Here is a 25,505-nt window from a genome sequence, read left to right as displayed (position 1 = left end):
TGGACAAATTTATGGTCATCAGGAAGTTTGGAGGCCATCATGTCTTGTACTTACCAGCTACTTGCTACTTCAATAATGGTGAGATACTTAGTTTTTCCAGATAACGAGGTAGTGAGCCATCGAAAAAAACCCTTATTCCAGTAATGTCTTCTGGCTTCTTTTTATTGGATTACTTTTACTACTTTAACAGTACCAACAAAGTGCACATGACTAAAATTTTGGCTGCAACCAAATCTTTGACTGCCGAACATTCATTTTATGGTTCCATTTTCTAAATTTGTTGGTATTCACTACCTTGCTATACATATTAAGTGCACATGTTTTCATAGTGAGATAAAAAGAATTGTAGATCTTTTCAAAATTGGATGATGAGGAACATGGGAGGAAAGACTACTTGAGGGCTTGGAAAAAATTAAAAAGAAAATAGAATATTCGCCAAAGTTCTTTTAAAAAAAAAAAAGGATTTCACACCGAAAAGTTTTAAAAGGAGAGAGACATAGGGTTTTTAACAAATATTTTCAAAGGCTAGCAAATTTGGATGACCAAAGACCATAAACCCTATTCACCATTAATGGATACAATCTAAATTTTTATACCTAGACAAGGGAAAAAATTTCACTCAAAAAATCAAACCAATAGTGGCTCTATCTAGGGACATTGAAAACTCTAGATTGAAACGAGGGCTTAGAATTTTTGGGAGAAGCAGACCATAAAAACAAAGAATCCCTACAGATTGACAACTCTAAGAGAGAAACGCACACAGGAAAACTATGAATAGGAAACTATACAAAGACAAAAGGATTTACAAATATACAAAAAAACCCTAAACTACTGTTCATGGAAGAAACAAGTATTTCAGTAGAAATACCTCTTCAAGAACTGTCCATGAACTAGAAGTTCAAGAATGTTGCTTGATAAATCTTTAAGAATATAGGAGCCTTCTCCCTATGTGTTTGCAATTAGATAAGTACCTAACTAGATAGGATCAAATTTACCATGTTTTCCTTTATCCTCAATTCTGGCATTCCACATTAAGACTAGATCTCCATCTTCAAACTTTCTACTTACTATCCTTTTATCATAGAGTGTCTTAACTTGCAGTTGCAACTTTTGGTTCTTGAGAGATGCTTCTCTTCTAGTTTCTACTAATACTACAAGCTCATCTAGCCTTTCTTGCATTTCATCAGTAATATCTTCATCATATAATTGGATGTAATTGTAGAGTCCCATTAAGTTATTCTAAGGCATCCTTGCTTAAATTCCATATACCAGATCAAAAGGAACTACTCCAATGGCTTTCTTGATAGTCACTTTGTTAGCCCATATTGCAAGTTGTAACTTAGAGTCCCATGCCTTTTTGTTTTCATCCAAGGTCCTTTTAATAATTTTTAACAAGCTTTTATTTGTAGATTTAGCCTTTCCATTTCCTTGTGGATGATATGGGGAAGATGTTGACCTAGTTATTCCATACTTCTCATAGAACTTTATAAATTCCTCAAACCTAAAGCACATGGCATTATCTATCATAGTTGTCTGAGGGTAACCAAATTTGGAAATAACATTACTTAGCAAGAAATTATTGACAACTTTACTTGTTGCATTTCTTGTAGGGATAGCTTCTAAGCATTTTGTAAAGTAGTCAGTAGCAACTAAAATCTATAAATAGCTAGTACTAGAGTTGGGAGAAATTTCACCTATGAAATCCATACCCCACTGCTGAAATGGTGTTTTCACCTCAACTGGCTTTAAAGGAGTATTACCTAAACATTTTAGTTTTCCAGCAAACCTTTGACAAGAATCACACTCCCTAACCATGATTTGAGCATCCTTGAAAAGGGATGGCCACTAGAATCTAGCTCTCATTACCTTATGTGCAGTGGTTTTAGCCATATAATGTTCCCCACATACTCCATTATGCATCTTGTTTAGAATATCTTGGGATCTTTCTTGATCAACACATTTCAGTAGTATCCCTTCAAAATTTCTCCACCACAAACTACCTTTGACAATTCTATACCTGATAGCCTATAACTTAGTAATTTTTTTCTCATTCTCAGCTAAGTGAGATGGAACCTCTAGGTGTTGTAGATAGTGAATAACATTGGTAAACCACTCACAATTATTCATATAACATAAATTAGATTTGTGGTCATCTATCACCATATTTATCTGATTAGCATCTAAGTTAGATTGAGCCATGAGTTTAGCTAATGCTTGACCTCTTACCAACTTTTTTATCTATATCTCAATTTTGAATTCTTGGATCCTATTGATCCACCTACATCTTCTTCCTAATACTTCTTGTTGAGAAAAAATATCCCTTCACAGCAGCACTAGGCACAAATGCAATGACAATAGCTCCTATCAAATAGCATTTGAATGCCTTAACAACCTTTACTAAAGAATATGCTTGTTTTTCATTTATCTCATATTTTAACTCAGCTGGTTGCAATGACTTATTGAAAAATGCAATTGGTTGCTCATATCCTTCATTATTTTTCTACAATAAGATAGAAGCTACAGTATGAAAGGAAGCAAAAGAAAATATGTACATGGGCTTTGTGTAGTCAGGAGTTCTTAGTACTAGAGCATTTTTTATTGCAATTTTAATATCCTAGAATGCTTGTGAAGGCTCACTATTCCAATCTATAGTAGCTCCTTTCTTAAGCATCTTTGAAATAGGTCTACTAATTTCAGCAAAGTTAGTAACAAACCTTCTCAAAAAATTAACTTGGCCAAAGAAGGATTGAATTCCTTTTACATTCTTTGGCTTAGGGACCTTATCAATAGCTACTACTCTCTTAGGTTCTATCTTCACCACATCCTTTGATACTATGTGTCCCAATAACTTACCTTTAGTCACCCCAAATGCACATTTCTTAGGGTTTAATGACACTCTGTATTCCAATGCTTTGATGAAAATCTTTTCTAGATGCCCACAATGGTCTTCAACTTTCTTGGAATAAGCTGTGAGGTTGGCTTGATACACCACCATAAAGTTATTTATATATTCATGAAAAGCCACATCCATGGCTCTTTGGAATGTAGCACCAGCATTTATCAATCCAAAAGGCATCCTTACATACACATAAGTCCCCTAAGGAGTTGTAAATGTTGTCTTGAATTTTTTATTTTCCTTTACTAGGACCTAGTTATATCCTAAAAATCCATCCATCATTAACATAAGTTCAGACCCTGTTATCTGCTGCAACATAGCTTCCATATTGGGTAACCCATAATTATCTTTCAGGGAAGCAATGTTCAAATTCCTAAAATCTAGACAAAGTCTGATGTCCCCATTCTTTTTCTTGATAGGTACTAAATTAGAGACCCAATTGGAATGTCTGATAGGTTTAACTATTCTCGCATCTCTTAGCTTCATTAGTTCCTCTTGCATTTTAGGGGCTAGAGTAGGATTAACTAGTCTCTATTTCTAACCCAAAGGGTTTGACATTATCCTTTAGAGGTATGACATGCTGAAATAGATCTTCTCTGTAGGCCTTTAAATCATCATATGACCAAGCAAAGACATGTCTATACTTTCTCAACAGGTCAATTAGAGGCTTTCTAATTTTAGCTAACAAGTTTTGACCAATATAAACTTTCTTATGGGCCTCATTAGTACCCAAATTTATCTCTTCTAGCTCTTGAGGTTTACAATCTTTAGTACTAGGCTTTCCCCTATCTTGGTTATCAAATATATTTTCCAAAACAACCAAACCTTTAGGTACTTTATTAGTTTTTAACTATATAAGCTCTTGACCAAAAAATGTTTCCCTTCCATCTATGGTCTCAACCAAGTCACTGCAATCTAATTCTTGTCCATAGTATTTATTCTCATTTAGCAAGAAATTCACAATGTCTTTGTCATCTTCAAAGACTTTCCAATGCTCAATGTTGTTAGGTATTGATGGTCTATTTTGAACTTCAATTTGTGATATTCCTGCAAATGATACTTCTTGTGGCTTAAGTGCTACATTTGCCAATAGGTCAGCCATCTTATTCTGAGTTCTATCCCTCCATGAGATACCAAATGCATCAAAAAATTCTATATGATCCCAAACATCATTTCTATATTGCTTTAATCTTATTTTTTGGATGCATAAGTTTCTTCTATCTGGGAGATAATCAATTTAGAATCCCCTATTACATGCAATTTCTTAATTCAATGGTGGGTAGCAACTTTCAACCCTAACAAGAAGGCTTCATACTCAGCTATATTATTAGTACATGAAAAATTCAAGGTAAAAGAATATCTGAAAGTGTTCTTCTCTGGAGAAACAAAAACTACCCCTACCCCAACACCCTCTTTAGAACTAACCCCATCAAGGAGCATTGTCCATAATATTGGTGAGTCCATACAACACTCAACTTCATGTTCAATAATAGCAAGAAAATTCTTAACTTCTTGAATAATCAATTCAGTTTTGAATGCATTCATACCAATATCTAAGAAGCAATTGGCATCTTTGTTAATTTCTTCCCCTAAAATGTGACTAACCCTTAGCTCTCTATTTACCTTGACAACTTTATCTCCAATGTGAAAAGTAGTATAGGCTAAGCCACATTGTAGACTACCTCCCATAGCAGCACTCCATTTTCTAGAAAGAAACATTCCAAAGTGTGGAGGTATATCCACTACAAGGAATGACATGGTCAACTCTACCTTAGGATATGCAGCTAATTTGAATGGTAAAGCATTTATGGCACCTATGACTGGGACTTCACTGGCATCCATACCTTTGCATCTACCCTGCTTGGTGTCCACTTTCAACCCTAAGGCTTCCATTACTTTGAAATGAATTATAGTGTTAGAGGCTCTTGAGTCTATCATGCAATTTTTTAGGGTCTTCCCTTTTATAACTAGACTAAGAAAGAATTGGTTAATATCTTCTATGTATGCTACTGATGATTCATCCAAGAACATTTGGGGAATTTGGGACATGATACCACTATCCTCTATTACTAAAGGAGTCTACTAAATAACACTTTGTTCTACATTATTATTGTTATTTCCTATCCCTCCCAACCATGACAAGGCTTTACTCTTATGTTCTTCAATTCTAAAGAGTTCAGACAAAGGTACCTTAATAGTGATTTGGGACAACATGGATATCATATCAATTGGCTCAGACATAGTGGGTTTAACAATCATACCTAGAGTAGAAGCCTTCTAAGCAGTAGGGATTACTATTTACTTGGAATTATTAGATCCTATTCCCTTCTCTTTCACAGTTTCTTTTGTTGTCTCATGAGCTTGGAATTGCACTTTCTTCTTGGGTTCCCACTTCTTAGTTTTAACATCTTTAGCCTTAGCAGTCTCTGTATTAGTCTTTGTGTCTTCATCTTTTATCTTGTGAGTGATATCTTTTATGAATATACCAGAAGGCTTCCCAATTTCATTGTTAACTATTCTATTTCTCAAATTATAATTTCTATGCACTTGAGAAATCATTTCTGTAGTGATCCTATCAATTTCTTCTTTGGAAGGCATTCTTAAACTTACATGACTCATTGCAGAAGATGTGACACATACCCGATCTTCACCATAGCTTTCATTATTTGAGAAAACTTCTTGATGATGTAATTGATAAGCAATTTTTTTATTTCCAAATCACTTTTTGTTTCTTCTAAATCAGAATAAACATAGTCACTACACATGCTAACCATGTTACAACCTACATCCTCACAATTATTTTCTTCTTCATCCTCCTTAGTTTGTAAACTATGATCAGAAACAAATGATTGAGCAACTGCACAATATTCTACTGAGTGGGGTGATTGAAAAATAATGCACCACGACACATTATCATTCATATTTATTGAACTCCTTTGTAGAGGATCTAGTGTACCCTTATCTTTTACATTTTGTGTTTGGTTAGGGATTGGCTTACCATCCTTCCACTGAGTTGTATAGGGTTAATTCAACATTCTAGGTTGTCTATTGAAATTTCTATTATTCACAGGGGTTTTCTTAGCAACATTTGGCTTATTGAAACTACTGGGATTCATCTTCTTTAGAAATTCCAACACCTAGCCTATTGTAGGTTCTTCTTGCTTCTTTCCTATAGGAGTTTTATCACCCTCCCTTTTGTTATTATTCTTGGGATTGAAAAGCTTTGGGTCATCTCTTTTACCCATTTTTCTAGATGCCTTCCTATTGTTTTCTATATTTACTATAACTTTATAGGCATCCCTTAAAGTTTTGAGATCCTTATCCCTCAATTGATAAGTCATTTTGCTATCAAAAGCATTAAAATATGTTGTGAGACAAACATCCTCATTCAACCTCATAACTTGAAATAGTTTGTACATACCTTTCTAGAATCTCACATTGAAGTCAATGTGGACTCATTAGGATTTTTCTTGATGTTATTGAATTCATTTAACATGAATCCTGCATTAGTGTTGTCTCCATATTGCTCATTGAACAATTTTTCCAAGTCACTCCAAGAGGTAATACTGTCATCAGGAAACCTTCTGAACCAATCCCTTGCATCCTTAGTTAGTGAATGAACAAAAAAATTCATGACCACATCTTCATGTTTAACTTCATAATTAGTTAACATGTCTATGAAAACTCTCAAATGTTCTTCACCAGTAACAACATTATTTCTAGAGAAGTTAACCACTTTATCTCTTAAATCAAAAGATATGGGATGTGGAGCACCAAGAATACCTACAAATGATATTTGTCTATACTTTTCCATGTATACAAGTTTCTTTTGGAAACTAGGAACATTTGAGGTACTTGCTATATTAGCTTGATTTAGAGGAACACTTTGGAATTGTTGAGGTTGGATGACAGGGGCTTGAGTATAAGTGGTGGATGATGAGGTAGGAGTAGATGAGATATTCCTTGAACTAAAACTATTGGTCTAGAAAGAGGTATTGAAGCTAAAGTTGGGATGGATAAATTTGGCCATGAGGCTAATGTAGAATTAGTCTTAATGAACTAGATTTTCCTCCTAGTTTCTGTAGCTTGAGCTTCAATCTCCACATTTTCAAGCTCTTTTTCAAGATCTTCCTTCTCCTTTCTAGCCTTCTCCAAATCTAAATCTAATTTTGACATGGAAGGTTTCATGAGTTTTCTTGGTTGAGCTTGAGGTTCATTTATTTGGGCTCCTATAACTTTACCCTTTCCTTTGTCTGCAACTTTCACAGTGGGTTCTATAGGATTTACTTGTACAAGTTTATAGTCTTGGACTTGAGCAATATAGTTGGAGAAATAGAAGTTCTTGAATAGAAGCTCTTCAAGTGTAAGCTCTTGTAGTGGATTTCAAGTATTAATGGATGCTTTATGAAGCATTTTTTTTGTCATCTCTCTATCTCCATCTTGTTGCATTTTTGGTTGTGAGTTGGTACGGGTGGTGTGGCCCGTCATCAGTGGTATCAGAGCAGGAGTTCCTGAGCGTGCGGACAGATCACCGAACGTGAGGCAGTTTGCACCAGGACCTTGAGTTGGTGAAGTTTGTGAAGAAGTTCTTGATTGTGTAGACAGAGCACCGACTGTGAGGTAGTTTGCACGAGGTTCTTATTTTGGACGAGATTTGTCTTCTGAAGACTTGATTATGGAGAAGAGAAAGAAGAAGATGACTTTTGTGATTGGATGGATTCTAAGGATTCCTCAACTAGAGAAAATTAGAGCAAGAAATCAAGGGGCATTGCTAATTGATTTGCAAAAGCAAGTGAATGAATTAGAAGCTGAGTTGCGGAAACAAAGAGCATGTCACCAGAAAAGAGATGTTGATAATTCCTTGGATGTGGAAAAGGAAGATGATCAAGTGGAAGAGCAAGCGGATGAAGAGAAAATCATTTGCGAACCTAAAGTTGAAGAAGATGAACAAGAAGAGGAAGAGCATAAAGATGACAAGACTTACGAACCTGAAGCAGATCAAGATGATTTGAAGATTGCAACAATGGAGGAAGAATATAGTGCCTTCGTTGGAGATCAAGCAGGTGGAGTAGTTACGTGCATTGTTGACGACATAAAAGAGGCAAGTGAAGATGAAGATGTCAAACAGGTAAATTATTATGAATCATGGGATGTTGTCTTTGATATGTGTTTAAAAGATATTAATGATGGTTTGCATGAGGATCTTGTTCATGATGTATGGTATGCAAAGGAAGATTGGTATGGTGTTGCTGGGTTTATTACAGGTGTGATTAATTCAACAAGATTGGATGAGGATGAGAGTTATACTTGGATAGAGTTCATTGCAAAGGAGTATTTTCAGCAGCAAATAGTTGTTCCAGCCAGGTGTTGGAAAAGAAAAAAGAAGGAAATATATCGGCACCAAATACTTGTTCCAGCTATGTGTTGGAGGAAGAGGAAAAAAATTTGTCAACAGTGGCTACTTCATTTTGTGAATCCATATTCACAAAATTTTTCCTACCATGGGAGTCGGATGCAGGAGCATCATGCACCAGCAAAACAAAAAGGTGGAAGATTTGCATGTTGGTTTTTCTTGTCCCTATTGAGGTCGTAGCGTGTGGTGAAGATGAAGATGGTGGTATATCATTCTTTTGGCATCAAAGTGTGGGACACACTTTTCTATCTACCAAGGGAGTCTGATGCAGGAGCATCTTACATGAGAAAATTAAATTATTAGAAAAAAAAAAAAAAGAGAGAGAGAGGAAAAAAAAAATTTAAAAAAAAAAAAAAAAAAAAAAAATTATGGAGGAGAGAGAAAGTGACGAAAATGGAAGGAAAATAATAAAAAAAATAAAAAGGAGAAAAAAGGAATTTCTATTTTCAAGGTGCATGGGTGGCATAAATAGAAAATAATAAAAATAGTTGTTATTCCATTAATCGAGGTGTGTAGGTGGCATCTTAGAAGTTTGTGGAAAGTTCCTTAAATCATGCATTTAATATTTGTTGGGTGCTTAGTTGTATTTGGGTGGGAATTTAATATTTATTTAAAGGTAGTTGTATTTACCTTTTATCCCACATTGCTTGTGTTTGTAATGTCTTGGGTTAGAAGTGCCTATTTAAGCAAGGCTTATAATCGTTTGTAATCAAGTTCAAGGAATGAAAGCTCTTCTAAAGGAAGTTCAAGAAGTTCAAGATATGGAAGCTCTTCTAATGGAAGTTGGAGAAATAGAAGTTCTTGAATAGAAGCTCTTCAAGTGTAAGCTCTTGTAGTGGATTTCAAGTATTAATGGATGCTTTATGAAGCATTTTTTTTGTCATCTCTCTATCTCCATCTTGTTGCATTTTTGGTTGTGAGTTGGTACGGGTGGTGTGGCCCGTCATCACAATAACTAGTTCTTTCTTTTGATTTAAGCATTTTTCTTGTTCTTGAACTTTAGCTATCAGTCTATCTACATCTCCAAAAACATTAGTATGTAGATTAGTAGTTTTCTCTTCTAACTTTTTATTTTGTTCCTTCAAAGTAGCCATCCTTCTCATAAGAGCATCTCTTTCTATTATGGCATCTAAGGTGGCTTGCTCCTTCTCCTTTTCAAGATGAATGCACTTAGCTTCTTCCTCAGTAACCCATTTCTTTAGAAATCTTATCTCTAAATGTACTTTTTCAAGATCTATAGAAGTAGCTTCTGAATCAACAGGGTCATCCAGATCTATAAGATTTGGTTCTGTGTATGGGACTATTTTAGGATTAGAGGGATCTCCAAAAGAATTCTTGAGTCCTAACCTACGATGCATTTTAGCTATGAGATCTAATCTAGGGGATATATTCCCTACTAGTGACATATCCTTATCTTGATATGCTCTTTCATCTGGTACTGGAGTAGTGAATATCCCTCCTAGGAGTCTTGTGGTTTCTAATTTAGAACTAAGTGAAGAAGACACTCTCCCTCTCACTGGTTGATACTAGGAATTGATGGATACACTACCTCTGGGTTTCTAGGTGGGATTTGGGTCTATCCTTTTCTCATTTAAGTTCTTCCTACCACCTTTAGGTAAATCAGTATACATTGGTTCATCAAGATGGGCTCTCGTGTAAGCTCTTGAGTTTTTCTTTTGTCAACCATTTCACTATATACTAAATAAGCAATAGCTTCAAAACCTTGACTAAGTCACCACCCTTTTCTTGGGAAAAATACACAATTACAATTACTCCTGACTTTAAGGAAAAACACAATTAGAAATAGAAATATTTGATACGGATGGACCAATAACTTATATTGTATGACTAGAACTCTTGCTTGTTATATAAGACACCTAGAGAAGCTGGATACGTTAGTGTATCACTATGGTACTTTGGCTTTTCTTTCTTTCTTTTTAAATTCTCAAGGTTTTTCACTACAACATCCCCTTATAACCATAGGCAAAACTTTAGACAACCTAACACACACGTACATAGTAAAACCAAAGAAACTATAGTACTTTTCACAGATGTATTGGACAACTCCCTAGCAGAGTCACCATTTTGTTGGAGTTTTAAAACTACTGAGCAATAGAGAGCCTCAATACCAAAATGATAATACTTATGCAACCTAAGGATTAGCCATTTCCTATTTTTAGTTATAGATGCAAACCATTTGCATCCAACATTAACAAAACCAAGAATGGCTTTCTTCTCTTTAGGCTCTGCAAAACCAAGGTGGGTATACCTAAGGGATGACTCAATTTGACTATTTTTGTATGAAAAATCTCTTAGTTTCATTTTGATTCTCATCCTCAATCCATAAACACATAGCTAATTGTGACATTTTAAATAGAATGCATCCCATATAACAGATTTAGTCATAAAGTCTTCTGTAGATTTGCAAGTATTCTTTGCAATAGTGGCTAACTAAGGCCAGAATATTTCATGCAAACAAGTATTGACCAACTTTGAAGATCTTTAGGAAATAAAAGTAAAATTGATTGTAGATTTGCATTTGATACCCATCTATGTTCTATTTCTCTTCCAATTGAATTAATTTGACCAATGCCTAATCCATTGGGGTTCAAAGTCTATTGCAATTCCATGGATTTGATCTGTTGCCTTACAACAAATATCATCAGCAATTCTTATTGGATTTTATCATTCAAAACATCCTTCCCATTACTGTAGCAATCTTATCAATTTCATCAAAGCTTTTACTTAATTCATTGAACTAATTGTAGTGATGAAACGATATACAACCTAAATGGATTGCATTCAATTGCACAAGCCTTTATTCACACAACATCAAGATGACTAAGTAATTAAGAGGAGACAAAATTCAAAAAAGAACTAATGTGTGGATAGTTCATAATTTTTATTCATTTTCTTTGAAAATTTTACACACTTGCAATAAACCCAAAATGACCTTGGAAAGAAACATAGAGATCATTCTATATTCATGTATTGTTAGAAAACTTGCAGAGAATATACATCATAAAATTTGCTCAAATAAATGGACCAAAAATAAACCAAGTCTATCACTACAAGTACTAGAAATCAAACCATCCTCTAGCCCTGGAATCTCACTTATATAATGTGAGATGCAACAAGCTTCAAGCTAAGAGCATCGACAAGTGTCTTTTACAAAAGATATCTGCATACACCTATCACAAAATGACAAAAATGTGAGTAATAGAAGATTTCTAAATCAAACATTCCTTTTGGTGGGTCTCCTTCTATTACATCCTCTAATTTTTTTTGATTTGGCCACTATTCTGATTCCTCCATGTATGTAACTGACAAGCTAGCCAATGACGAAGTTTGTTCTGATGATTGCAGGTTAATCTCGATCTATGGGATTTTACAATCTTCATCTTGTACTACAAGAGTAACTTCTACTTTTCCCTCTTCTTTGGTTGTGTCGACATCCTATGGGCCCAAGCCAACAACTAAAATTGACTAATCACTCTTGTCTTCTTCTTCCTATTGGCCTTGTGTAGTGATGGTGTTAATGATTTGGATTTCATCACCCTGCACCTCATCATTTTTAGTTTCAACTTCCTCAAACTATTCATCAAGAACTATATCGCCCATCCATTTATCAAACAATGTGTCATCAAATCAATCAAACTGTAGAATATCTTGTCGCCTTTTGATAACATATTCTGCCTCCTTGTTAATATTAACAAATTCTTGTTTTAAAGAATCAAAGAATATTTGGACTTTCACTATTTCTTTAGTTGTGGTAGCCCACCATGCATGCCCTATTTTGTTTATAATTCTATTCATCTTAAACAAAATATATCATCTAGTTCCTTTGCCCATTCATCTTTGTTTTTCAAATTATTTCTCCTATCTAGGGCATGAGGAAACAAACTAAACTTTTGGCTCTTGTACTTGTTCAAGTAGCCTACTATTATTGTTGTAAATAAATCCTCCTATTCTCAAAATCAAAAAGATCGGAAACAATATCAAAGGTCTTCTCAATTTGATCATAAGAAGTTTTTATGATAGAGTGACATAAAAATGTCATTTCTTTCTTCCTTCTCATCCACTTATTCACAATATGCTTCAATGCCTCATCATTGGCTTTCAATTCCTTCCAGATACTAATCACCCTAGCCAACTGATCATAGACTAGTGGCCATTCAATTTTGTCCCACAAATATATGAGAGCTTTTCTTAATTTATCTTCATATTTTTCCTCTAACTCCACATGTAAGGCCCACAATTTATTCTTTTCTTCTTCAAAGTCTTCAGCAATGTAATACTCTAGCCTTTGGGGTGTATCTGGTATTTCTATGAGGGGGGTGGATTTAAAAGGTTCGACTGGGGGGTGAGGGTATGTTATTCTTAGCCTTGTGGACCTCCCCATTAGTTTTTTCTCAAGCTCAATTCTCCTTTTTACCTCCTTATTGTAGGCATCCACAACTACCTCATACTTTCTCTATAACTCAATCATTTATTTTTCCTCCTTTTCTATGGTAGCCAAGGAAAATTGAGAATAATCTACATTCATGTGGGCTGCTTGTACATGTGAGGTATCATCAACTCTTCTTATAATGATATTCCCTGTCAGTCTTGAATCATCAAGCTATGATGCAATAGCCCTGGATCCTTTTCTCAATGACCAAATGACAAGAGCAGCTTGGTCATTACTAAATGCAGTTCCCAAGAACTCCTTTTTATTTGGATCTTGCAATCCCAAATTATTTGACACAGAATTGAAAATTAATGCATCAACAATGTCCCAATTGGGAAGTAATAAAATATTTGTAGCCTTTACCATCTGTCTCCCCTCTTCGGGGGTTATATTTTGGAACTCTTGAATCATTTGTTCCTTTATTTGATTTTGAATAGAAGCTTCATCCATTTCTAGATGCTCTATTTTCAAATTCTTACATCTTTCCTCAAAATTGTTCATGTTTTCCTTCCAAGCAAATTGGTGGAAAGCCCTAGATTTTACAAAACTATCATTAGACAAAAACTTCTAACTAACTTTTTCTAAAATAGGATCCAATTCCCTTCCCCTGTAATCTACTATAATCAGCTCAAAAATTGGCACATGAGGCTCCTTGGGGTTCCCTTCGTCAATCTCCGCTTGGGTAACAAAAACTCCTCCTTGTGATCCAATTTGTTCAATTTTCTCATCGATGAGTTGCTCCTCCTCAGTTCTCCTGGGGGTCTAGGAAGGTGAGTATACCTCATCATGAGGTTCCTCTTCCCTTACTATCTTTCTCCTCTTAGCAGAAGGTTCAGTAGGCCTCTCTTTAAGAACATCACTAGTAGATTCAACCATTTATTTTATTTTATCCACAATGGGCCTTTGATCCTGAATGATATTATATCCTAGCCTCCTTTGAACAATTAATAGTCCTATTCCTATATTGGGAGTGAAACCCAATTTCCTCATTATTTCCCTGGCCTTATCTGGAAAAGAATTAATGAAATATTGTTTCTTCTCATTCATTACCTCCATTATTTCAGTGAATGTATTCATAAGCTTATTAACTTTATCTACAGTAGTTACAGCATTACTTAGAGGGTTTTAATATTCATCAAAGCAATTAATAAAATTCAAAACCTTTGAATAGATTCTCCATTTTTCTTTCTTTGTTTCTTGCTCCTGTAGAGAGTACTCATTCCTTATTACATCTTCAAGGAAATAAAATTCATGTTCAACTAGACGAAGCTTGATCCTATGCCTAAGAGCCATATTAAAGAAACCCTCTACATCAAAAAAATGAAGGTGAGATAGAGCCATCTTATATTGATCCAAAAATTTGTAAATGGAAACCCATCCTTCCTTAGTTATTACAAACTGGTGGGCTACTGTGCAAGTGGGAAAAATTAATCACATCCCCCTTTTGTGCAAAAAAGCTTCTTCTACTCCTCCCAACTTCCATAAGAATTCAGCTACTCCTACGTTTAAGGGCACTTGGTAAGGTGGTACATGGGGTGTTCCTTTGAATCCATAAATTATGATAATAGTTGAAACTGAATATGAGATGATGTCTCCCCAATTATGTGAAACTTTCAACTTATGGAGTTTATCTGTAGGCCTAACGAGGTGCATTAGTGCCTTAGGGATCTTTGGATTGTCACTTAATATGAGGCACCTCAGTTTGGAGGTGAAGTACCTATCAAATCTAACAAAACTACAATTTTCTGCTTCCCCAATCATATTTGCACTCCATAATTGAACTGGCAATTCTTCCCCTTCTTGTTCTCTATTTAAAACCATTTATTTACCAAAGTATCTAGCTTCCTTAAACAAAAACATGTGCATCAATAGAGAGTAATAGCCCCAAGCCTTCTCCACCTTGCCCTTAGCAATCCCAACCAATCCACTGTAAATATCATTAGCCAAGTAAGAAGCAAAATCAAAAATTATTTCCACACTGAAAGAGGAGATTTGAGTAATCGTATACATGAAAATCACAGGCATAAAATCTTCTTCACCATCTCCAAAAACTATACACAGTGTCCTGTATATCTCTACTATCCTGGCATTGAAGAATGTTGAGAGTGAGAGATATCTCTCCTCAATTTGTGTTGAGAGTGAGAGATATCTTCATGCAATAAAATGGTTTTAAAATATTAAAACAAACTAAATATATACAAACTAACAATTGATTTGGTGCTTAGAGGGACTCCATCCATATTTTATTTATTAATTGGATGCATGAGCCCTTTACATGTCAAAAATAGAGAAAACATGAGAGAGAAAGTAGGAGGAAGCCTTAGTCAAAGTAGGAGTATCTAGAGGTGCCAACATTAGAAGTTGGTCCTTCACTAGCCATGTGTCAAAGTTAAACTGCTGTCAGAATGCATTTCCCATGCATGGAAAGTGCTATTTTTTGAACTAGTAGTTAACTATTAGTGCACCTCTGAAGTGCAAAGCTATGGACCTATGTACCTGCAAAACTACACACCTCAAAAATGCAGAGTTGTGGAGTTACAGACTTGCAAACTTGCATGAAAAATGTAGAGCTACGGACCTGTGCACCTTGATAGCTCAAATCGCCAAAAAATCAAAGTTGTCAATTTTGAAAATAGTTTCTGGGTTATGCTCAAATGCAATTTTAGATCACTTTTTGTGTACATACTTTGCCCCTTTTTGATGATTTATACCCTCTTTATAGCCAATCACTTCCATAAAATTGAACTACTTCTGCTTCTTCAATCTAAAATCCCAAGGCACCTGTGTTGAATCTTGTTATTAATAGCTGCATAAGATGAGGAACTTGTTTTGCTTCATGTGTCCAACCTCTATATCTTCGACTTAGGTTACTGCATATTCATATTAGTTGTCATGTAGACACCTAGGATTTTTCATAATCATATGAGTTGTCATGTAGACAACACAGTAATTTGTACTCCAATTGAGCACATGTTGTCTACTACATCTCTTTATGAGATACATCTTTAGATTCTTATTGTCTCATTGTTGCACATACATTCATGGACAATGGAGGATAATCCACTCTTGGTGGACATGTGCTTAGTTATTTCTTATCTCTTTGCATGACTCCTAGTCATCTTGATTGCCTTTTTATACAAGGTACTTCTATGATGTATTCATCCAATTATCTAGTTAATCCATTCTCATTTGATCATATCTTGTCTCTCTTCTACTATCTCTTGAGCTTCTAGACCTTGGCATTTCATTCTTGCCTTAGAAAAATTCTTACATGGAATTAGAGCTATGCCTAATTCTTTCTCTACTAAATCAATTATTAAATATACTACTACATATACCACTATATATACTACTAAATATACCACTAAATCAATGATCAAAATTAGTGATCAAATAAATGACTAGATATTAACTACTATTAGTCACATGCTAAGTTTAGCCACATATATACAAGTTTTAGTGGGGTTTTTAGTTACATATGATTCTTTTTGTACTAGTGAATGTTCACAATTGTATCTTAGGCTTCATTATCTTCATTACAAATATAAAACTTGTCATAATATATTGTAGGCAAAATATTGATTGTGGGATACTTATCATAATGGTCTGTAGTATTTGTAATGTTCCTAAATGAAAATTTTAAAATTTACTCATTAAAATCTTTACAAACTCCTTTCACGTATATTTCTTTATATTTTAAATGGCATTCCACCTAATACTTATATAGATTATTTCCCATCAATCATGACTCTTTGTAATTTAATCATTTGTTTTGATTATTAAATTATTTCATTAGTTTATATTTATTAATAAAAATTAAACATTATGTTATATAAATTTATATAAGTATATTATTGGTATTATATCCTCATTTATTACTATTTAATAATAAATTAAATTATACTTATTTTCTATAATGAACATATACAATTTATATATAATTACTTACTTCAATATCTTAGTATGTAATAATAGTTACATCTAATCTTTTATATGTTTATGAAAATAATTATTATAAGTATTTTATTGAATTTATTTTTGACCTATATTGTCATAATTGGGGGACATGACAAGTCTGCCCCTCTTGATTTTTCTTGTCCTCAAGAAATAAATATGATCCTAGTTTATTCATAGCTCAGGTTGCTTGGCTTTCCCTACATACACATAAAACACTTGCAAAATTATACATGTTATTATATGATGGTCTTATGCAAGAATATATGAATGAAGACACAATGTAAACATGAAGTAGACACACAAATGCATGAAGGCACAAGGAAGACATGAAGCATACATGATGTATACAAAAATTGAAAATATCATCCTATAATCTAATAAGATGGTACTAAAAAAAAGATGTATCATTGTACTTGTAGCCAAAATCTTGTACAAAAGGAATACAAGTTAGCACATATAAGTATACTTTCAAAAGAAACTAATAGTTTTAATTAGGAAAAAATTGGGTTAGGAGAAAGTGCTTATATTTCTTATGAGTTCAATATGTAATATCCCTACTTATAAGGTCCAATAATATTGTCATGTTTTTTTTTGTAAAGAATCAATTTAAAAGAAGATTGTCATCTCATTACTTAATCAAGAGAAATCTTCATATTGATATAAAAATTTATATCCTATCTACTTCATTGTATGTATAGGCTAAGTCTTGTGGGGATCGGACAAGGAGACCACATGAAAGCCTTGACAATACCTTGTTCCTTCCTTAAGGTCTCTCATTCTTTCAATGGGCACTTTCCATCCCTCACCATACCTAGGTGATATACCATACTATAGTCCCCAAACATTGTGGTGGGGTCCCATAGCTCAATAAATCTAAGCCTAAGAGTTGGTACATACCCCTCTTTCCTTAGGACTCAGCCCTACCCTCTTATCACCTAGTCATTACCAATTAACATAATTTTGTGACTATTTTAGAATCATCACCTCTTAATTCATTAATTATTAAAATAAATGTTTATTTCCTTTTATTTAATTATATCAAAGGGAATAAAATATTCATTATTATTATTATGTTGGTACTCCTTATTTACTATATTTAGTTATCATTATCATATATTGAAAGAAACATTTATAATAATGTATACCTACCTTCTTACTTATTGCAGGTGGTGATGACATGAGGTCGTGTGAATTGGACCCTCCTCTTTATTTGTATCTCTTCCAACATGGATACTCACTTTTATTAAAATATTTTTTTATGTTCTCTTTTTCATTTCAATGTTCTCCTTCATATTTGTATTTGGTCATGTGGTTTTGAATATCTCTTATCCACACTTCTTTAATGTTATATTATGCCCTTTATATTGGTTGTTTATCCTTTTAATCTTGATTTTCTTCTATATCCCATGGTTTTCATATTTTAGTGCATATTTTTTCATTCTTTCCAAACTGTTCATCACCTTGTAATATCCCAACTATTAGGGTTAGTTCAAGTAATACCTACAAAATAATGGTTTGAATCACAATAATAAAAAACTAACTATATTATTCTATCCTCTAATTTAACCACAACCTTAAGGATATCTCCAAGTTGGGCTTCCTAGCTCATAGCTACCTCACCATCTTCTTGGGAGTGTACCCCTTAAGATTCTTCTTATATATGCATCCTCTATCCAAGGCTACTCACATATGCATATGTTGACAACATCTAAATATTCTAACACATCAATTATCAACCATGATGGACAATGGAGATCTTAATATCTCCATGCTCCATGCTTCGAGTCTCATCAATCACTATGGTGTTAGTCCAATAAACTGACACAATATTATCCATTCCTCATCTACCCATTCATATAGGGTTACTCATCTCTTGAATATGCACAATAGCCATTTATATGAGGATCTCACTTCCTACATTGGCACTATGTGAGATTCCATATTAATCATTCATATAGATACTATGAAAGTTTTAATCAATTTTATTAGACACATGAAATATTAGATTAGTAACTTACAATATACCTACTCATTCTTGTATTTAAAAAATTAATTTATTTTCAAACAAATATCTTACCACATATAAAATTTCTTTGAATTAAAATAATTCTTCAATTTTCATAATATGAAAATTTAACAATTTTTTGAGTAAATTTCTATATATATATATATATGAATATCTAGATACAACTAATTTATAAATTTATACATAGTAAGATAAAAACATCAAACAACTTTTCTTAACTAATAAATATAGTTTTTAAATAAATAGAAACATATTTAATTTAAAATACTTACCTCCCTTAGTAGTGGGTCCTACAATTTCAGGCCTTACTTCGAAAATGTGCAATACGTAGTTTGATTTTTAATGTCCACAACCTCTCCCATATTTTTTATGGAAAATATTTAATTTCCCTTTTTCATTTGATAAGTTATGTATCCATGTCTTCTTAAATCCTTGGCTTCGTGCTATTACTGCTTGTGAAGGTAAAGAAAATATATTTTATTTGTTTTGTAATTCCCTCTTGATTCTCAATCTTTGTAGAATGTCATGCCCTATTAAACTATTTCAGTGGTGGCAACATGAAGCTCCTTCTACCTTGGTAGTATTAATTGGTTTCTCCTTTCACCATATTATATTATGAAATTCATAAATTGATTCTATTATTTCATATGTGATATTCTATTACTTCTCCACATAGACCATACCTGCAAATTCATTGGTCGTTGCATTCAATGGGAATTTAATATTATATGTGAGGAGTAATTTTATTAATATTTTTTTATTTCATTTCCTTTCTCCTTATTGCTCCTATAAGATTTCCAATCTATAATATTCCCATTTTTCTTAAATTGCTTATCTTGGTTCTTTGCTATGAAACATAGTTGTTGACTATTATTTGAACATAACCTCATGATATTTGAATAGTTGACTTTTCAAGCTCAACACTTTATTCCTTGAATCACCTATTGTTCTTATTCAAGAAGGACTCAATACACTATCTATATTGTAATGATCCCCTAGTACACTTCATCTCCAATATTATAAATTCTTTATCATTCAATTGCCCTATGAGTTCTTGTCTTAGTTCATTCCTTGTTTTGTCATCAATGATAAAAGACACTAATTTTGTAATAGCCATCTATAAGATCAAAATTATATAATGAGAACCATTTCCTTGTATAATATGATTTTGCAATTGTATGAAAACTCATTGGACATTCAAATATGTGATGAAATAGCTAACTTGCACTGAAGAGGTGATAAGATTTAATCAGAACCAAAATTTTCATTTGGACTAATATTTAATCCAATTAAGATTGTATTCATTTATTGAAATAATAAATTCATCATAATATTCCATCAAGTTAGTGGGAACATGCTTTGATACATTTAAAATTTATTTATTAAAATCTTTACAAACTCCTTTCATATATATTTCTCTATATTTTAAATGACATTCCTCCCAATACTTATATAGATTATTTCCCATTAGTCACAACTCTTTGTAATTTAATAATTTATATTGAGTATTAATTCATTTCATCAACATATATATTTATTAATAAAAAATAAATATTATGTTATATAAATTTATATATGTTATTAGTATTATATACTTACTAATTACTATTTAATATTAAACTTATTAGATTATTTATCATCTCAATATTATATCATTATTTATTCTTCTATATTTATTAAATTATATTATATTTATTATTTATAATGAACATATATAATTTATATATAATTACTTACTTCAATAACTTAGTATGTAATGATAATAATTATACATAATCTTTTATATATTTATTAAAATAATTATTATAAGTATTTTATTGAATTTATTCATATATGAGTGATGCATATGAGAAACACACATAGAAAAATTAAAGGCACACAAGAGTGAACACAATAGTATGTTAGTGAATGTGAAGCTAGAGAAGAAAGCTTGCATAAATGATGCTAATGTTGATAAGTGAATCTAAGTAGAAGGCTTAAGAGTTTTTGAGAAGAGTGGACTGATTGATTGAAGGGTTTCCAAGTGAATCAAGATTGGAGATGACAATGGAAGGATTATCATTGTATCAACAAAAGGAGTAAACATAGATCTAAATCTGCGAAAGTGAGTTGTGATCACATAGATCAAAACCTACTATTTTCTATATAATCATTGTAACAGTTTGTATTGAAATCCTTTTAATAGAGGTTGACCTAATAGTCAACCTAAGAGTCATTTGAAGACTTAATAGTTTGTGTAAATCCTTAAACTAGGTGACATTCTAAATGGACTTGTTGAGCTATCATTTTTCATGATGCTTAACAGTAGGAATCCTTTCAAATTCCTCTCTTGAAAAGCTAATCTAGGATCAACTCTAAGGTTTCAAGTGATCATGTGACCTAATGAATCCTCTCAATTGAAGATAAATGTGAATGTTCAAGAGGAGGCCTTCTCTAGTTCGACCAATTTTGGATAAGAAGATTGAATTGCTATTTTAAAAAAGTAACCACAAAAGAGATATATTTTTTGGTATTTTTTGTTTTATGATGAATGTAAGTTATTGATGCAACTATATGAATTCCTATTTTAACCAAGTGTTAGAAAAGAAAATAAAAAAGATAAGTTAAAAAGAGATTAAAGAAAATAACTTGAAAAGGAAATTCCTAATGGACATAAACCATGATAACAACACATTTGTGAGTTAAATCATCAAAAAGATTGGGTAAGAAACTAGTGAAAATAGGAGTAGTGCTTCCTCAATTACACTAATGCAATCATTGATGGGAACTCAATAATAACCAAAAGATGTTTCACTTCTCATCCAATTACAAGGCCAAGGAAAGTGCACTCATGTGAAACAAGAAGCTATGCAGGAACAATAGATGATCTTTTCTCCAACTCGGTACATCAACAACATATGTTCACACGAGTCAAATGCTAGAACAAAAATGTTGCACAATCATAAAAACACAATAAAACCATTGGCTCCATTAATATTCATGAACATGCATTCACAAAAATAACACACTTTGGCAAGAATAACTACAGTAGTAATGAGAGCACCAATAGCATATATTATTGCATCAAAATAAAGTCCTCGAGTACATATTACATCCATGTAATTATAAGAAATCATCTCCTCCCTTAGTTTTAGGAGAGAGTTCTTAAAAAGTAACTCATGCTAAAAACTAATTTAAATAATCTTATTATGTACAAATTGACTCTATAAATGATGCTAGGTAGGTCTCCACCCTTGTTTATATCAATTAATGGGTTCATGAGCCTTTATATGACTTAAAGCAATGAAAGAAGAAGTAGATAAGAAGAAGAAAGCTGCAAGAGGATCTAAGAGTCACTAGAAGCTCCAAATGGAAACTTAACCTTCCCTGAATGTTTATGGGAGTTTGACAACCATTAAAATTGATGCAGGAGCATCCTAGGTGAAAGAGAAATCTTGTATCACCCAAAAATATTTGTATTTTAATCTTTTCTATTTTAATAAGGACTAGTAGATAGGCATGTTACTATTTATAGGAACTAGCTATTTTTAGTAAGTTTTTCATATGAGCTTGGAATGTTCTCATTTTCCAAAAGAAGGTTCATTTTAAATTTGTAAGCCTACCATAAAAATCTCATTGCTCAAGCATAAGTATAAGAGAAGTTATTGCAAATTTTTTATGGAAAAATTTGCTAAGAAATCTTTAGGCTCACCATTGGAGGCTTTAGAGTGCTCGGATGAGGTCTAGAAACTCAATAGAAGGGTGCTAATACTATTTTAGTTCTATAGTTAGGAGCTAGCATTTCCAAAAGGTGATTATCATAGCCAATCAGAGCAATGGTTTGTGAGTTATGGCCTTTGGAAATTGGGCTACTGAAATTTCTAAAATAATTTGTTAATGATGTATTTGGCTGACTCTATGTGTATCGTTAGGGTCTATCAGCTCTAGGAATTACATTTGAGCATCTAGAAACTTTCCAGGTGGCATACAACTAACTATTTAAGAAAGGCTTGAGCATTGTCTAGGACAACTCTATGTGATAGTTGGCAACCTGTCTTGTAAATGATTGTAATGATGGCACCCATGTGGGTTAGCATATTGTACTTATGAATTCTATAATTCTATTGTGGTGCAAATAAGAAGTCCATTTTTTTTCTTACATTTTCTATTTTTCTTATGAGTTTATGGTATTAAGGGGAGCTCCCTACATCAAAAATGTGTTTCTAGTGCATGAAATGCTCTTAAAATAACAACTAACAGCTAACTATTAGTGCACTAATGCTTCTTCATAATTGTCAACACACCTGCACACCTGTGGATCTCTATGAATAGTGCACCTATGCACCTTGATGGTAAGATCCAAAATGCAAAATTTTCCCTATTGTCAAAATTGAATTTCTAGCATTTGGCTCTTCTTCTCCTTTACACCAAAATGATGTCTAGATGTTTTCTCTTGAACTTCTTAATTATCTCTATTACTTAGGTAGCCCCTGCTAAATCCAAAGCTCTATACTTATCCATTACTAATTATTGATAATTGCTAACCTCTATCTGGGTTGCCACAAAATCCTCAAGTTTGGTATCCAACTCTAATAATACCTCCTCAATCTTAAATGCTTGCCTAATATCTTCATTTGAAAAAGCATCTTCAAAGGTTCCTCAAAATTGTTGGACCACTAGTTGCACCATGTTAAGCTTGGTTTTGACTCATCTTTAAAAATATCAAGGCAAGCAACATTATAACACCTTTATGTTTCCAAAATTTTATGTTGATTTTTGAGTCCCTTAATCTCTAAATATCTTCATGTAGTCCTTAACTTTATTACTAGCCGATATCTTCTTGATCTAATTATCAAGCTTATCAAGCTCCTCAGTGGTGTATACTTCTATGAGCATATGATGCCTTTGACCTTTTATTGATGTCAAGGATTTTAAGTCTTTTTCCCAAGTATGTACCTCATCCATACCCCCAAAATACTAGTTCACCATAGACGTAAACTTATCTACACTAGACTAAATATGGTGTAATAGGCTCAAGTTCACCTATATTATTTGAACACCTTTTCCTCAAAATTGTCATGCCATTGCTGACATGCCTCCAAAAATGGGTCTAGCTATACATTCCACTTCTCTTTTCTCTCTAGTGTTGCAACAAGAGTGATCTCTAGATGATCCAAGTCTATTGGCCCCATAACTCCATGCAAATAGCTTCTCAAAAGCTCATTTTGTTTACACAACATTAGCAACTCAGACTCATCATGGTCGATATATCTACACACCTCTTTCATGCCCATAGTGATCATCACTTTTGTAGTATCTACTATAGGCCTTACCAACATGAACTCCTTGATCTAGTAATCCTTAGGAGTTAGTTCCTTTCTATAAGCATGTGAAGGAGGAATATCTATATGCACAAGAAAGTCCCAATCTTGGTTCTTCATAGTGAAGGCTAGTGCTCATGCATCACCTAAAGGTAGCTCAGATTTCTTGATGGATTTAACTAGCTCTATCATTCCACATGAACAATTAAATCCAATTTCTTCTTTTCCAAAAATATATCCTCCCTATTCAGCAATACCAATTTGGTGTCCATTGGAGACATATTTTTGATTGAAGAGGTGGTTTCTACTTTAGGCCCCTTCCCCTTATCAATCTTCTCTAGAGTCTTCTCCCTTTGAGAAAGATCAATAGTTGGAGTCTCTGTATCTACCTGGGCTAAGGTCCTAGCCTCTATATTATGAGGAGTTTTTTGAGGCTTTTTAGGTATTTTCCCTCCTTTGATACTTCATTGACTTGCATTTGTTGGAGCTCCACTTCCTCCACTACTTGTTCTTCTATTTTATAGCCATAGTAAGTGGTGTTGCTGAGCCTTTGTCTAAGAATGATAAATCTTTAGATGGTGGTGGTGGAATTCACAAAGGACCTTGAGGTAGAGGAGACATTTCACTTTAGTCCTCTCCTAAGGATTCACTTTTAGGGATATTTCTTATCTTTTCTCCACCATCTTAGTACCTACTAGAATGAAGTCAAAATTAGAGAGATTAAAGACATCCCTTTCTTGCCCCTCCATATCATCAATACATTTCTATTATTCATCCTCTGATGTTGAAATGTGAATAGGCTTCTTTTGAGAAGATGGATGGGTCAAGGTTGAGCTTCTTCTCCTTTCTTCTTCTAATTCCCATGCTGAGCGAGCCCTCTAACTCAAGGGGACATATTCAATTTGTTCACCCTCTTCTTCTTTTGCTTCATCTACTAGGATTGTTTCTAGGACTTATGAGGGTGAAGTATTCTTATTCTTTAGTCTTCTCCTTCCCATCTACAACATAGTTGATTCAATCCTTTCTCTTTTGGGAGTGCCAAGGGAGGATTCTTCCACTGGTGCAACTACTAGAGGCATCCTCTTTTATTCTAGTTTCCCTTGTTCTACCCATTCACCTTGCACCTATTCTTCCTATGGGGGCACTTTTGGTTGTTTGTTAGGCTCTTGTTTTGTCTCTTTAGATTTAGGCTCTTGTCCCTTGGTAGACACTCCCTTCCTTTTGTTCTTTCCCTTATTCACCCTAAACTACTCAACCTCCCTCTCATGTTGATGTACCATTTCTAGCCTCACTGGGGATTGAGTAGGGAAGGTAGGTACTATAACTTTTGCACCTTTACCTTTCATTAGGTGTGTTGTGGCTTTAAGAGGAATAATCTAAGGAACAGGATCAAGTTTGAAAGGTTTCTTGATCAAGTCCTCCATTAATTGAATTATGTGCCTATATGATTCATATCTACATAT

The sequence above is a fragment of the Cupressus sempervirens genome, chromosome 10, assembly GCF_028749045.1.
Source record: "Cupressus sempervirens isolate cs-2001-9-10 chromosome 10, ASM2874904v1, whole genome shotgun sequence".
NCBI lineage: Eukaryota > Viridiplantae > Streptophyta > Pinopsida > Cupressales > Cupressaceae > Cupressus > Cupressus sempervirens.
This window is presented reverse-complemented; position numbering follows the sequence as displayed.